General features: G+C 29.1%; 1 non-coding gene across 1 annotated transcript; it reads left to right on the forward strand.

The window, feature by feature from the left end:
• Positions 1 to 9,740: 9,740 nt before the first annotated feature.
• LOC149517329 (small nucleolar RNA R71) lies at positions 9,741 to 9,846 on the forward strand. The gene has a single exon (XR_016344358.1). It is a non-coding gene; the product is annotated as a small nucleolar RNA R71 (small nucleolar RNA).
• Positions 9,847 to 10,055: the final 209 nt, after the last annotated feature.

Raw genomic sequence — 10,055 nt, forward strand, 5'->3', positions numbered from 1 at the left:
TTATATTCAAATATTATTCGAGAAAAATAAATTAGAGCCTTTTTATTGAAATAATTCTTAAAATGTTCTAGTACATTGGTAACATTAGAATAACTATTTCTCACCTAGAGATTTATTAGGTATCACTTCTCGGAATACTTTAGAATCTTATCTTTGGAGGCTCAAATTTATCTTTTTCACAAAAGATTGCACCATGCATGCAATGCAAATAATAATATGTTAATGCACTCATTTTATTCCTTTTTCAAAAATTTTTATTTATTGTTTTATTAATTTTTATTTTTTAAAAAAATGAAGAAACGAATAATTTTTATTATATTGAAGATTTTCTATAAATATTTTAATACACTAGTAATATTTAAAAAAAACTTCTCACCTAGGGATTTTGTAAAGCATCACTACTCGGAATACTTTTAGAATTCCATTATTGGATAAAATTTTTTTCCTTATTTATATTATTATTTTTTAATATATTAATATTTTTGTTATTTTATAAGAAAAAAATTTTATTGTATTGAAAATTTTTTTATAAATACTCCAATACACTGGTAATATTAAAAAAAAATCTTCTTACCTAGAGATTTCATAGGTATCACTACTCGGAGTTCCTCTGAATCTTATCGTCGGATAAAAATTTTCTTTTCCTTATTTTTTTATTATATTAATTAATATTATAAAAATTTATTTTGGTAAATTTTAACATTTTAACATGCATAAATATTAAGAATAATAATTAAAATACCAAAAATAATATATATAAATAAAAAAATAAAAAAAATTTTATCTGAATCGGACCGGTCAACGAGCGGTTTGGACCGACGGTTCGATTTGGTGTCAGCGATTTGGTCCGGGTCAGTTCAACAGTTTGAGCACAATCCAGTTTGGTCTGGTCCTGCTCATATAGATCGGTCAGGGGCTGAAGGACAAACGGGTCACTAGGTCGGGTACGCGGACCCCAGGTCGAGTCACGGGTCGACGAGCGAATCCACAAGGTTCAAAACTGTGTCATTTTGGGCATTATTGAAAAGATGTCATTTTGGGTTTAGTCGTCTATAAAAAGTAAAAAAAAAAAAATTCATTCATTCTTTTCCTTCAGCAGAAAAAAAAACCTTCTTTTTTTTTACTCAACCAGAAAAAAAAAACTTACCGGCCAACCGCGCCTCTGCCATTCGTCAATCATCGACCGCCGTCGCTGATGGTCAAAAAATTCCACAATCTCCCAAAAGCTTCTTTTTTTCATTATCGTTCTAGATCTGACCTTATTTTTGCCAAAAACAACCCTGATAAACGTAGATCGGGGCTCAAACTTTCAATTTTTTTTAACTAAAATTGATTTTTTTTTTTAGGTAGCTTCTCCAACACTGGATTCCCCATTTCAAGGGACTATTTTCATTTTTTTTTGTTTCTGCAAAAAAAAATTTTTGTTGACAAGAAGCCTTTCTTTTTTTTTATAAAATTTTTGGCAATTTTTTTCTTTCAATTTCTTCCCCTTTTTGTTTGCAGATTACAAGCTTTATTTATAAAGCTTGCTGGGATTCAAATCCCAAATCTTCTGGGATTCGAATCCCATTTTTCAATCGAAAATTCATGCTTGCCACGCGTGTTAGGCGACTGCTGGTAGTGGCAGTTGCTGAGATTGTGGACTTTGGTGATAATGCATTTAATGCACTAGATCTTGTCAAGCCGAATTGGATATGGAAAGAAGAAAAAGGAAAAAAAAAGAAAGAAGAAAAGAAAAGAAAAGAAAAATATAATAATAATAATAATAATAATAATAATTTAAAAAATGGTGTCTACATATATGCTTGTTTTTTATGATAGGAAAAAGGAAAGATTGGGATTATTAGCAGAAAGCAATAGAAATATAGCCACACAAGTGGATAAAAAAGCTTTATAAGATAGCAAAAAGAAAAAGTAAGTCAAGCATTAAATGAGAAGCTTGCAATTTATGTTTGTTTAGAACTTTTTATGCCATTAATAGGAAAAAAATGTAAATTTACAGTTATTGTTTTGTTTTAATAGTTTAGATAACTTCAATATATGTATTAAACTAGTTCGAATGATTGAACCTTGGTTTAATAGCTATATATATGTGAAAAAGTTACAGTTTATGTCTGTTAAAGAGCAAAGTTATAATTATGCAATTATTATTCTATTTTAACAATTTAGATAGTTTAAAATCAAAATATTAAACTTGTCCAAATGATTGAACTTGGTTTCCACCATCGATATGTGTAAAAAAGCTATGGTTTATGTTTGTTTAAGACTTTTTGTGCCATTAAAAGGCAAAAAAGCAATTTTGCAGTTATTGTTTTGTTTTAACAGTTTAGATAGCTTCAATACATGATATTAAACTTGTCTAAATGATTGAACTTAGTTTTCATAGTTGATATGTGTGAAAAAGTTGTCGTTTATGTTTGTTTATAACTTTTTGTGCCATTTAAGCCCAAAATTGTAATTATACGGTCCTTGTTCTATTTTAATAGTTTAGATAGCCTAAATAAATGATATTAAACTTGTCCAAATGATTTAACTTAGTTTCCACAATTGATATGGGTGAAAAAGTTATAGTTTATGTCTATTTAAAACTTTTTATGCTGCTAATAGGAAAAAATGCAAATTTGCAATTATTATTTTATTTTAACTGTTTAAATAGCTTTAATATATGATATTAAACTTGTCCCAATTATTAAACTTGGTTCCCACAGTTGATATGTGTGAAAAAGTTATAATTTATGTTTGTTTAAAACCTTTTGTGCCATTAAAAGGCAAAATTGCAAGTTATAGTTATTGTTTTGTTTTAACAATTTAGATAGCTTTAATACATTATATTAAATTTTTCTGAATAATTGAACTTGGTTTCTACGGTTGATATGTGTGACAACGTTATAATTTATGTCTGTTTAGGAATTTTTGTGCTATTAAAGGGCAAAATTATAATTATGCAGTTATTGTTAGGTTTGAACAGTTTAGATAGCCTAAATACATGATATTAAACTTTTCTAAATGATTGATCTTGGTTTCCACGATTTATATTTATGAAAAAGTTGAGTTTTATGTTTGTTTAGGACTTTTTATGTCGGTAAAAGGCAAAAATGTAAACTTGTAGTTATTTTTCTATTTTAACAGTTTTAAATAGCTTCAATATATGATATTGAACTTGTCTGAATAATTGAACTTGGTCCCATGGTTGACATGTGTGAAAAAGGTATTGTTTATGTCTGTTTAGAATTTTTTGTGCCTTAAAGGGAAAAAATATAATTTTGCAGTTACATTTCTATTTTAACAGTTTAAATCGCTTTTAATACATGATATCAAACTTACCCGATTGATTAAATTTGGTTTCCACGTTTGATATGTATGAAAAAGTTATCGTTCATGTTTATTTAGGATTTTTTATGACATCAAAAGGCAAAAATACAAATTTGCAGGTATTATTCTATTTTAACAATTGAGATAGCTCTAATACATGATATTAAACTTATCCGAATATTTACACTTGATTGTCACGCTTGATATGCATGAATAATTTATAGTTGATGTGTATTTAACAATAATATGTATTTTTATATGTAGGAGATTGAGTGAAAAGACTAGACGTGTGGAACTTTTTTTATTAACCTACACAAAAAAAGATGGATTTTACATAATTGTCAAAATATAAGAAATTATGGTAATTTCTTGGATTCATTTTATACAGAAAGTAAATATTTACTATTACAAATAAATTATGAATTAATTGTTAGACTTGATAACTTTATTTGATTAATTTACAAGAGAAAGCGAAAGAAAAAATGGTCACTGAGATTGAACTAGCATTTGATTGTTCTGTCAACATGTAAGAACTGGAAGACTAGAATTTCACAAAAGTTGCTGGAAAAGAAAGACATGGACAAGTTCGAGGCCTAGGATTGGGTTCAACACCATCTAGCTACTATGGACGTAACTCTCAGAAATTTACATTATCAACAAGTCAATTCTCGCAAGACATCTCCCTATTGAAAGAGAGCTTGCAAACTATGCAACAACATGTCTAGCAAATGGAAGCAGAAAAAGAAGAGAAGCATGCTAGAATGGATCGGGAGCATGTAAGATTTCAATAGTTGCATGATTGATATAACATTATTATGAAATTTATGCAATAACAATTTCTAAGAACCAATTTAGGTGGTCCACCAACTTAAGTATTATATTTAGTAACTATTTATCTTTTTAATATGAAAAATAGCTTATTATTAAGTATAAAAACATGTTTTACTTTATTCAGTATCTTTTTGAGCATGCTAGTGATCATGGTGGAAAATTTTTTTCATGAAATGCCAGTACTCCAAGTCTATACGAACATCAATTTCATACATTTTAAATTTCTAGTTAATGTACTGAAACAATTTAAAGGTTATTGTATTAAATTTTGTGTTATATGCATACTAGAACAAATTATGTATTTAGATATTTAAATATTTATAATATTCAATTTATTAATTTAAATTCATTTTTATTTCTTTCAAAATTTTATTATTTAATTATAGTAGTAAATATTGAAAGAAATTTTAAAAAAAGTAAATTTCCTAATTTAGCAGTTTTTGTAATGAAAAATGCCACTAAATTATAAAAATTAACGAGGTTTTCCCCTAAAATGCCACTATTTCCCTCAATGCAAGTATAGCCAATGCTTTTAGTGATTGTCTATTTCTACAATATTTGCAAGCACACAAATCAAGTAATAAAGTGAAAGATCAAGTATCATCTCCTAATGGATTATAGATTGTAATATTAGATAGCTTTTCAAGTACCGAATGGATTAGGGTTGATTGCAAAACTAAATAAAATAAAAAGAGTGAAAACAGTGTAGGTTTGTATCTTAACCCCACCAACTGTCACTTAGCTAGAGATAGTAGCAAAAAACTAGATCTAAAAGAACTATATTGAAATCTTGAAAACAAAGAAACTTGTGATTGCTAAAAATAACAAGACAAAAAACAAGAATTGCATGAACTAAAACTTAAATTAAAGAAATAGGAATGATTGAACTTGAAACTTGTTGGACAAATATTACATTAGTTGATACTTGTATACCATAAAAGAATGAATGTAAACAACATTGCATGAAATCAAAAATAGAATAGGAGAAAAGAAAGTGATTGCTGAAAAGAATGAAGTAGAAAAACAAGATTGAAACTGAAAGTAGTGAAGTACTAATGCTTCGAAGAAAAAAAGATCTTGAAAATAGACACATCATGAATTGAAGAAAAGAATTTAAGAAACAACTTTTGTTATTGGCAAATTTATCACCTAAGCTAATAACTTAAAAACTAAAAGAAAAGAACTAATAACTAAAAAGAAGAAAAGAATAAGAGGTGAAGGATGAGGAATGACGAATGATGAAATCAAGTGAATGGCCTTCCTATTTATAGAAGGAGGTTCAACCATAAGGATAGGAATAAACAAGAGTTTGATTCCTACTCAATTGCTAATGGATCAAACTAATCATCATATTTAAAGAGCCTTGTCGAATGTGGTTTTTCTATGTTCAAGTTGCCTTGGCTGAATGGTACTTTTGAGAAGTAATCTTGGCTTTTGATCATGCTAGCTTCAATCTTAATCACATCCTCATCCTAATCAGCTAAAGGAGGATTACAAGATGATGAAATTTTGTTTCCATCCAAACTCATTTATTGTATAAACTAAAGAGTCCTTCTTGAATGAAAACTTCATTGGCCGATTGTCTTAGTGTCCATGTAGGCTTGAAATTCTTCAAATGGTGCATGTAAACTTTATCTTCTCCTTGAAACTAGATTGACCAAATGGATAAAGTCCCAATGATCTTAAACTGCATGAAATTCTTCTTGAGATAAGTGCTGTCAAATATGATGAAGCATGATAGATTCCTAGCCCTTGCCAAATTCTTTAAACAAGCATTATCTTTTCTTACATTTTGAAAAAGCCACAAGATCTTCTTTTATGGCATGGCAAGTCTTCATTCAAGTGAGAGTTTTCAAATAATCTTTGCTTTGATCTTGCTTTGGCCAAATGAAAGGGTGATGTGAGAATCCATGTGCATGAAAATTTTCTTATTGGTCATACGGTTGCATGGTATTGAACTAATAAGGTTTGGCTATCCTAGTACATTATATGGTTGAAACTCCCTTGCATGCATAGAATGCATGTTTTCCTTATCCAAAGCTTTGAACCCTAAAATGTAAGGAAATAATGTTAAGGCACTAAAAATTGACCAAGATTTAAATTTTAGCACCAATTTTAACTTGTAAAAATACTATATTTTTAGGTGCTATCATATATCCCCACACTTGAGTCTTTGCTTGTCATCAAACAAAACACTTAAATTAACAAAATCAAGAATCATTATGCATACTAACAAAGTAAAAAATTACATAAACTTCTTTTTATGTACTGTCACATAATACAAAGTTAACTGTAAATAAAGAGTTACAGGAAATTCCTTCAAAATCAAGCTCCCAATATCTTATGTTCCTTACACATATGAATTTACTCAATCTTTAATACATATATATAACTCAAGTAAAAAGAATGCAAAACATTTCATTACATTTCACTCAAAGAATAAATAAACTTCATATGTTCACTTTGCCCTCCCTTTTCCATAATGTTAGACTTATATACTTGACTCAAGATCATAAGGTCTTTTCGACTTGTAATTTAAGGCTTGAGTCAAGTTAGGAAAAAGCAAATTTGGGTTTAGAACCATTAGCTTACTTTCTTGAAATTTTATGGACTTTGATTTGAACAATTGAGAGCTTTTTGAAACTTTGAACTTTTGAAGCATCACTTTTATTTTTCATAGCTTTTTTTTTTTTTTTAAGAATGAATATACTACTCAGCCATTTTCGGCTTTACTAGGCTTTGCCTTGTATTTTCCTTTTTCTTTTTCTTTTTCTTTTATTCCTTTTGCCTCCCTTCCTCTTAGATACATAAAAATATCCATTGTAGGTAGAAACAAAAAAAGGGAAAATAATCAAAGAAAATGCTCTTGGCTTATTATAAGGCTAAAATAAACAAAGAAAATTATTAAGGTAAAAGACTCAAAATAAAGGTACTAGAGATGCATTATAAAAGGTATGCTTGAAAAAGGCTCAAATGATCCAAAGAACTACCTAGATCATCTCTTATGTCAGATATAGCCTAAAATTTTGCCTTAAAGGTTGAGTAGGTGAATTATATAGTAGTTATTCAAATTTTTAAATTTCCATATAATTCAATATCTCACAAACTTTTACAAAAATCATAGCATTTTATTGAAAGAGAATAAAAACATATGTACAAAAATCATATCCAAAGACAAACATGCTTAACAATTTTTTTCAAGTTCCACCATACTTATAATTAACTTCATATCATACTTAAGTTAATCTTTGAAATTTTATGCAAAATTAATTAAGTGTGAGTAATAATGAAATTTAGCATGCCAATTTGGTTTCATAGCAAAAATGGGGTAAAATTTTGAAAAATATTGAAGTTCAAAAAGCATTTCTTTCCTCCCCCTACATTTGAGTTGAATGATGTATTAAAACAATACGTAAGGGAAAAAGAAAAACTCCCTAAATCTTTTTTGCTTAAGGCTGAATCATCATTTTGCTTGATATATCCTCTGTACTTCATTTCATCCTATCAAAACAAGCTTAAAACAAAAACATCAAAACATAACAAAAAAAAATTAAGGTAAAACTTTGGTTACTTCCTAAGCAATGCTAGTTTTGGTCAAACTTGACCATCCCTAAATCCAACAAAATCATCTTATCTTTTAAAAGGAAGTTTTCTTTATTGCATCATTCTCTAAGGAATCACATAAACTAAACTGGCATAAGAGGTGTGCTAGCTCTCTTAATTGGGATAACATAAACTAAGATTGAGTTTATCATGAATTTTGCACTACTAGAGTAAGGTGTTGCCAACTGATCTTGCGTCAAAGGATCAAGAGGTTTAGCCACTAAGTTAGACTCCTTAAGGTTTTTTTTTTTCTTTCATTTTTGTTATTACATGTACATCATATTTATCACTAAAGATACCATCCCCACCAGTTACAAATTACATTTTCTTATTTTTAAATCTAAGTGAACAGTCACAGTTGTATACATCGATTAAGGCTTTAAAAGCCAATGGGAAAGGTTTACCTAACAGTAATGGGGCTTCATCATCCTCCATATCCAAAACCATAAATTCCATAGAGAATGCATACTTATTAACTTTTATTGACACATCTTCCAATATTCCTTGTGCCTTTTTAGTAGATTGATTAGCAAACTTAAGATTGGATCTTGTAAGCTTTAACTCACCATAGCCTAGCTGTAAGAAAATATTTAAAGGCATTAAGTTTATACTAAATCCAAAATCACAAAGAGCTTCATGAAAATTTAAATGTCCAACTTTACAAGAAATAGTAAAATTCCTTAGATCTTTTTACTTTTCGGGTAATAGTTGTTGAAGTTTAGAGTTGCAGTCTTTTACAAATATGGCATTCTTCAATTCTTTTAACAGCTCTTTAGGAATAAACCTTGGAATAGGTGGTGCTACATCAAAACATTGCCTGTGAGTAAACATTTTTGTAATCATCCTTAGCTTTTCTTATACTTCTTATTGTATTTTCTTTTCTGGAATTATTTTTTCATCCATAGGTTGGATGCTATCTAATAGTGCTTTTTCCACTTGCAATAGCATTTAACATTCTTCAATAGATCCCTTAATGCATTTTTTAAGATCCTTCTCATAATTTATCTCAAAATTTTTTTCTTCAGTGTCTTCTTTATAGGGTTGAATATCTTTAAAAGCTTCAAGTGCCATAATGTCAAAGTTTCTCAAAATTTCTCTTCTTAACCTCAGTAGTTCTCATCTTTCATATATCTTTTTTCCCAAAAAAGTCTACCCTAGGTTATTTTATAAGGCTAGAAAGGCTTACCACTATTGGTTTATCTATGATATCATCTTTATTATAGTCATCCATCCTATCATCCTTAAATATATAGATTGCATTACAAGCTTCCTTACCTAGTCATTAAGGTTGGATTTAGTATTACTGGGCAAGGTACCTATAAGGTGATTGACTATGGCTTGGGCTAATTGACCTATTTGGATTTTAAGATTTTTAATAAATATAGCTAGGCTTTGAATATTAGCAATATTGGCTTGTATTAATTTGATCAACATGTCTTCAAAACTTGATTTCTTTTCATGGGATGTGAAAGTTTGTGGATTAGGGTGAAAGTTATTATTTTAGGTGGTGGCTTGTTAGTTTGGTTAGTTTTAAGAAAAGTTAAGGAGGTTATGCCAACATGGATTATAAGTGCTACTATAGGGGTTATAGGTAGGTTTGGATTGTTGAACAAACTAGGTTGGCTCTATCTTAAACTGGCATTTATAACTTGAATGGGTCTTTCACAAATATCATATGAAATAAAGGGACTTTGTATCGTATTCACATGGTTAGATTAGGATTGGGCTCCTAAGGCTTTTATTTTATTTTTTGGTTAGGATGGCTAACGGGAATTTACGGAAGTGATTGCATCAATTTCAAATAGACTGGTAGATTTCTTGCTTACCTTTCTTTCTATGCCCCATTGATAATTGTTAGTAGCCATCTTCTCAATTAGCTCATTAGCCTCTTTAACAACTTACTTATGATTACCCTTTTAGTAACTAAGTCCAAAGTTGTTCTCATAGATGGTGTAAGACCATTGTAAAAGATTTGGATTTGTAACCATTGGGGTATACTATGGTTTGGGTACTTCCTTAGTAACTTTTTAATCTTTCCCATGCATCATACAAGTTTTCACCATCTACTTGCATGAATATGGTGATTTTATTCCTTAACTTGGCTGTATTGGCCGGTGGAAAGAATTTTGCCAAAAATTTCTATACCAAGTCTTCCCAGGTTGTAATGTAGCCAGATGCTAATGATGTCAATAACTTTTCGACATGTCCCTAAAAGAAAAAGGAAAAAGTCTTAGTTGAATAACACTGTAAAAAACACCATTATATCTAAATGTATCATATAATCAAAGAAAATAAAAAAGATAAAGGGT

This window comes from Durio zibethinus, chromosome 8, assembly GCF_047325235.1.
Source record: "Durio zibethinus cultivar Kanyao isolate XHJ-2024 chromosome 8, ASM4732523v1, whole genome shotgun sequence".
In the NCBI taxonomy this organism is placed as follows: domain Eukaryota; kingdom Viridiplantae; phylum Streptophyta; class Magnoliopsida; order Malvales; family Malvaceae; genus Durio; species Durio zibethinus.